Consider the following 7,656-nt stretch of genomic DNA (forward strand, 5'->3'; position numbering starts at 1 on the left):
TTTGAACTCACAACCTTCCGATCACAAGTCCAACTCACTATCCACTAGACCACCACTACCCTAGCTGTAATGCAGGTGATAACTCAAAGCTCCATCCTTGCACTATGGGTGTGTGCACTCACCTTTGTGACAGCCCAAGGTAAGTTCCCTCTGCCTGATTAATATTCTAGGTATAGAAAGATATATTTGTGTTTGTGTTGTGTAATAATAATAATAATAATATTGCCTTTGTTGTCAGCATATTTAATATATTAAACTGTAATTTAAGCTGTAAATGTATTCATATGTTGAAGCAGTATTGCAAAAAAGTGCTATCATGTGCAATTACTATTATTGTTTACAAAATGTGAGTCAATTACTATTATTGTTTACAAAATGTGAGTCAATTACTATTACTACTGAATATGCAAGCATTTGTGTACCATGGCAACATACTTACATTTGCTCTTTTCAATATTTTCCTCTCTAAAATACAGCGATTAGATGTGAATTGGATTTGCCAGCTACACGAGGAACGAGATATACACCTCCTTACAAGTCTCGGTTCTTACCTGATGAACAACTGAACGTGGACTGTGATTCAGATTACTGGAACAAAGACTCACATCAGTCACAAGAGATCATAACATGCCAAGAGACAGGACTGTGGTCAATGACACCTGAATGTGAAGGTATCGATGCACTATGGACAGAGGAAAGCAGAAGTATTACTGTGTGTTACCTTACAGGTACCGTATAATTCACATCAAGTCTGAATATGTTCATTCTCATTTCAGAGATCACTTGCAATGATCCACAAGACAGTTCTGTGTATTCTCCCAGACGTTGGAACATGGGAAGAGTGAGGGGAACTCAGTATTACAGTTGTCGGACGGGATATAAAGCTATGGCACGACAAGCCACATGCACAAAGACTGGCTGGACACCAAACCCCCTCTGTGAAGGTACACATATGGAGGTTATCTTTGGTTTCAGTTTGGCCAGATTCACTTTAAACCTGTCTGGTATAGTTTCTGCTTAAATAGTTGCCATAGGTTGTTAGGGTTAGGGTCATATGTAAAACATAAAAGGCTAATTTCAATACATTATCATATGATGTATTGAAATATCATATCAACATATCATATCATATCAACATATCATGATATGTTGGATTGTTTAATAATTGTATTCATTGTCTTTCAGAGATTACATGTGACCAGCCAGAAATCCCAAATGCTGAGATTGAACCTCATACACACCCATACATGTACGGAGATAGATTATTTTACAAATGTAAGAATGGTTATTCCCCACAAGAACGCAAGATGGCTGTCTGCGAAGAAAATGGCTGGGACACTCTTTTTACTTGTACAGGTAAGCTTATGATATATGTATACTGTACATCAGTGGGGGTGATGGGTTTTACAATACCATGTACATGTATTTCAATTGCCCTACAAATGTGGTCCTCTTGTCAAAAGTTACTGTATTGGCACAGAGGAGCAAATGCTACAGTACCAGATAGTGGCCTTAGAGTATCCATTCACTGTCTTTGTTTTGATTGTACTGTGTACTGTCTTGCAGACTCTGCCATCATTCCCAAAAAAATCAATACATTTGACTAAGCAAGTGAATCATCAATCCACCAGTTGTATCAGGAAGAGTAATCCAGCTCAGGCCCGGGGCCATTGATAGAAGGAAAAGCCTTCTTCTATCACCTTCTTCTAAACCTAGACATTTTATTTATTATTTATTTATAGACACTGGAGAAACAGAGAAACAGTACAAGGGGGGCAATATATCAGAGATAATTTGTGTGGTCACCTTGTGAATACTCCTTGCTATTGGCAGGGACAAAACTCAGCAACTCATACATATAATGAGCAATATGTCAAATGCACAAAGGATGGCTGGGCTTATTGCAGTGCATGGAATTGAATTAGGAATGGTATCATGGAATGGAATGGAATGAGGAATGTTGGATACCATTCCCTATTCCACTCCATTACAATGAGCCCTCAGATTACTGCCTCATTCCAGTGAATCTGAAATCAATCCGCTCTAACATGTATGCTAGACCTAAGTCTTTAAAACTCCTAGCATATCGACTTAAGACACAGACTAAAAAAGCACACATTTCGAAATTGAAGACTGTAGAAGGCTCTGGAACAATAACGGAAAAGGATAAAATAGCTGAAGAATTCGTAAAATATTATGAGAACCTTTATAAAAACACAGAAAACATTGACCTGGGACTAATGAAAGATTTCTTACATAAGTTAAACTTAAAGCAAGTAACAAGATCAAAAAATGAACAGCTCATTAAGGACATCACAGTAAATGAAATACAACAACAAATAAATAATCTTAAAATGGGGAAAACACCAGGTGATGATGGATATACTAATGAATTTTATAAAACTTTTCAAAAACAATTGATACCACTACTTTTACAAGCATATAAGTTTGTATTACAAACGGGAAATTGGGCAACTACTTGGAACTCATCTATAATAACGGTTATACATAAAGAAGGTAAGGACGCTACTGAATGTTCGTCTTACAGGCCAATATCACTACTGAATACGGACCATAAAATACTAACAGCCATTATTGCCAATAGGTTAAAGGACATCGTGCCAGATATAATAGACAGCGACCAATGTGGTTTTATACCAGGTAGGCTGTTGTCAGATAATATAAGGAGGACGTTAAATATAATGGACTACGCACAAAACAATGGTGCAAACCTTCTACTCTTAACACTGGATGCAGAAAAAGCATTTGACAGAGTGCTATGGCCATTCATGTTTGAAATTATAAGAAGCTTTGGATTTCATGAGAATTTTAATAAATGGCTTCAAGGAATGTATAAAAATCCAGTGTCAAGAGTCAAAGTAAATGGCACAATATCCAGAAGATTTCCAATCTATAAAGGTACAAGACAAGGAGACCCACTCTCAGCAGTTATATTTGCTATATGCATGGAAGGACTAGCAGAAAGTATAAGGAAAAATAATACCATCAAAGGCATAACGATAAAAGAGGAACAGCATAAACTGGCATTATATGCAGATGACGTGGTTGTTTATTTAACATCACCAGCCCAATCCTTACCAAGCCTAATGGAAGCAATTACAGAATATAGTAAACACTCTGGTTATAAACTAAATGAAAGTAAGTGTGAAGTATTAACAATTGGAGAACAGATAGATTCGGAAATTAAGGAAAAATACAAGTTGAAATGGGATGCAAAGAAAATCAAATATTTAGGAATCTACCTCACTGGAGATATAACAACATTATACACCGACAATTATCAAGCCCTTGAAAATAAAATACGAGAAGATCTTAATAGATGGAAGATAACACCTGAATCCTTAATGAGTAGAGTAGAAAGCGTCAAAATGATGATCCTCCCACAGTTTCTGTTTTTATTTCAAACATTACCAGTTCCCATTCCACATCGTAGCTTCAAAAAATGGAATACAATGCTCTCAAATTTCATTTGGAACTACAAAAGTAAACGGAAAAAACTTAGTATACTAACTCAAACCAGAGAAAAAGGAGGGTTTAATTTCCCTGATCTAAAGTCCTATTTCCATGCAACTCAAATAGATACAATAATGAAATGGATGAATAACTCGGTTCAAACCAAATGGAAAGACATAGAAAAACAAGCAATATCAATATCAATAGGAACACTACCTTTTCTGAGTCTAAAGGATATTCAAAAATATATTGGAAATAACAGATGCATAGAAAATACCCTCAAAAATTGGAAAACTATTCGTAAAATGTATAAATGTGATGACAAATGTATTTATTTGAGAGAGATAGCCAGTGACCCAGACTTTTTACCTAATAAAACAGACAAAATATTAGAAGAATGGGCTAGGAAGGGACTACAGGTGTACTCACAGATGGTTCCAAATGACATGATAGACTCATTTGAAACCTTAGTTAATAAATGTAATATAAGTAATAGCCATTTTTTTAAGTACTTACAAATTAGAAGCTACCTTATAACACAGCAGAGGAGACAGGAACAAAGATCACATATACTAATGGAATATCTGAGCAAAAATAGAAACAGTGAAAAGACAAAAATCTCAAAACTTTACAAAATCATGCAAGAAATCAAGATACAAGAAGATAACACTAAAGAAAAATGGGAAAACGAATTAGCAATAACAATTACGGATGACGATTGGAAAGAAGCATGCAAAAAATATTTAAGACAACACAATCAAAATTCTGGAAAGAATTTGCTTGGAAAATAAATATGAAGATCTTCCTAACACCGAAAATGTTGTCAAAATATAGGCCAACAGGCAATGCAGAATGCTGGAGGAAATGTACGGAACGAGAAGCCAATCACACACACATTTTCTATACATGCCCTAAATTGAAAAGGTTTTGGGAGGCAGTTCAAGTAAAAAAAAAAAATACATTTACCTTACAAAATCCTATACATCCAGTCAATATTATACTCGGTCTTATTCCATTAGATATATACAGAGAGGGAGATAAATATTTGTACACCATATTACGTATCGCGGCTTTAAAGCAAATCACACGTAAATGGTTGGACTTAAACCCACCATCTGTTAATAATTGGAAAAAAACTGTTGAAGAGATAAAAGAAATGGAAAGAATTACTTGCAAAGTGGGAGGCCGTGAAGAGCAATTCACTATGAACTGGAGTAAATGGACCGAATGAATGAGTAGGAAGGAACCCCCCCCCCCTTCTCCCCGATCCCACCCCTCCCACCCCCCTCCCTTTGTCTCTTACTTTTCTATTTCTATCCCTATAATTTCTCTCTTCTTTATCTATTTTCTCTCTAGTTTCTATTCTTTATTTTTTATTTCTTGTTCTCTTTATAAAAAACAAAACAAAAATGATGCAGGATGAACTTAAACAAGTGAAGAAAACTTGTAAAATGTGTGAAATGAACTTGTGAAATGTAACGTAAAGTCCTGCAATAAAGTATAAAATAATGCTAAATGTGTACACTATGCTCTATGTTAGGTTGGGTTTCTCCTCCTGAAGCATCCGAAATTCAATGTGGTCATCCACCTGAAGTTGGAAGTGCAATTGATGACATGGTATATCAGAATATTGTATATCAGTTGTATGGTGATGGTAGATATGAAGTAGAATATACATGCCGCGAGTCTTTTATGATGGTGGGACCAAGGAAAATCACCTGCTCAAAAGGGAAATGGTCAGCTCCCCCCCCCGAATGCATACGTAAGTATTGATGAACCACAAACATATCACAGATATTTTTTTTCTTGTTATATACAATACAATCAGGGATTAAAGACTCTGCTTGGTCGTAAAGTAAATCAATCTCCACCTTATAGACTAAGGCATTAATGCACAACATGGTGTTTATTATCTGCCAATATCCGATGGACATGTGGGGATATCGGCTGTACTGCAGTATCGCCACATGCACATAACAAACACTGATTTATTAGCCATACAATTAATCAAATCAACTGTTGGAATGTGGTCATTTTTTTAAAACCCCCCCCCCCCCCCCCCGAGACAACACACACATGCACTGCACCTAGTAGCAATACTAGTCGTAGTAGTACTACCAGTAGTACTAGAAGTAGCAATAATAGTGGTAGTAGTAGCAATAGTAGAAATAGAAGTAGCAATAATAGTCATACTAGTAGTAATAGTAGTAGAAATACTACTCGTAGTAGTAGAAGTCTAGTCATAGCAGTGACCTAGTAGTAGTATGCATTGCATTAGTATTTACTCAACAGTAAAGACTGTGAATGAATGAATAACAATGTCCAATCAAATTCATAGATCTCTTCAAAACCCAAAATGTTGCTGTTTGATCAGAATGGATTATTGATACATTGTTTCCCTGTTTATCTTAGGGGAATGTCTTCCAATACCTAGGGTTGAAAATGCAGAGCATTCTGTGATGAACTACAAACCTGGCACAACAACTGCCATAGAAGTGTCCTACCAATGTCCACGATTGTATCTGCTGAGTTTTGACCACAGCGTTAAATGCACAGATGGACGATGGGAGCCTGCTCCAGTGTGCTACAGTAAGAATTTGTCTTTGTAACTGACAGAAGAATGTATGAACTGTAGCTTGGACCGTCCCCAACCCTGTTATGGCAGTTATACAGTACAGGCCTATAGAGCAGTTATACAGTACAGGCCTATAGAGCAGTTATACGGTACAGGCCTATAGATGGTCAAACTACGCCAAGGCGTTAAGACACAGTAGTGTCTCCGTAACATGGTGATCTATTAGATCTGCTAGTTAGCATGCAAAACTAAACCAGCACGTCTGCGAAGGGAGGCTAGCTTAAAGCAGCATAGTTTTATGCCTCGAGTCTATTTTCCTCGGCAGCGAGAGCGTTGTAGAGGCGTAGATAGAAAATCAAGGTCGGCGGCAGCTATGACTCAGCCCACACAAACGTGCGTCTTGCCTCTGTTGGTGGGCTCATGAACTACACAGACATTATGTTTGGATACTCTGTATAGAATAGATTCAATTGTCCATTCTTCAATAGAATAATACCTTTTTTCTCTTATGACATTTCAGAACGCTTTGGTTCTCAGGACATTAACAGACTGTTGTTGTGTCTCCTTTCAGAACCCTGCACTGTCACAGAAGCCGACATGGAGAAAAGGAACATTAGATTCGCATATACCGTTACAGCGAAACTCTATGCAGAACACGGTGATTTCATATCATTTAGATGTGTTCTAGGGACATCCTTTATTGACCCTGGTCAGCGTCGTCAGTGTAGAAACGGTGAAGTTGATTTGCCCTCATGCCTGTAAAGCATTTTCAGTTGACGGGAACTGAAGATCACTGCCAGTGTTGGACAATTATGTAAATGAATAACCAGTACTCAGAAAATCAGGGGGGATGGTGGATTTTATCATATGGGGACACTTTTAGCATCCCCACAGCGTCAGTGACTTGGTAAACATGTCATTGCATGTGTGCGTGCCCCCCCCCCCCCCTCGCCCACAGTATTTTACTCAATATGCGCAAAACTAAATGTGGAAATAGCAGTAACACCACGTTCATTGATCAAATGACATAAGGGATGGAAAGGGGGGATGGCAGTTTTAGAAGGGGGATGATTTTGACTGTTTTTATGTCGGGGGGGGGGGTGCCATCCCCCCTCAACTCGAGTGCTGTGAATAAACACTCTAGAGTTTTCACAAATGATTTGCTCTGTAATTGGTATGAACTGGGATTCAGTCAGTGACTTAACAGTATGTATGAAGGGAAATAAAGCACCCCTGGTTTTGAGTTCATTAATCGCCTCATCAGCCTCTTCCTGCTATTCATAGCTTTCAGTCACGTGGTTTCTTCCCTAGCAACCACCAACCTGACGGGCAAAAAGTATCATAGCAACATCGCTCAAAATGGCGAGTGGACGCAATTTACCGGCTGCCTACTATTTAGACCACCTCACCCATGAAGAACTATCAAGATACACGACGGTGATAGGAGAGTAGGATTGACACCATTCAAATGGTTTTGAATTCCCTGGCTTCTCCTCTATCCGGACACGTTGGAATTATTTTCCTAACTCCCGGAGAATCAAAGTTATTAACCTGCAAAAGGTGCTTCCTTGACCGGCTTTGTCCGTGAATAACACCGGTTATGGAGG

General features: G+C 37.9%; 1 long non-coding RNA gene across 1 annotated transcript; it reads left to right on the top strand.

Annotated features, from left to right (window-relative positions):
• On the top strand, window positions 1–7,301 carry LOC308166564. Its single transcript, XR_013937695.1, has 7 exons — window positions 1–139; window positions 477–671; window positions 777–944; window positions 1,186–1,356; window positions 5,015–5,236; window positions 5,887–6,063; window positions 6,621–7,301. It is a non-coding gene; the product is annotated as an uncharacterized lncRNA (long non-coding RNA).
• The last annotated feature ends 355 nt before the right edge of the window (window positions 7,302–7,656 follow it).

This window comes from Nansenia antarctica, assembly GCF_963989245.1.
Source record: "Nansenia antarctica genome assembly, chromosome: 10".
NCBI classification, from domain to species: Eukaryota; Metazoa; Chordata; class Actinopteri; order Argentiniformes; family Microstomatidae; genus Nansenia; species Nansenia antarctica.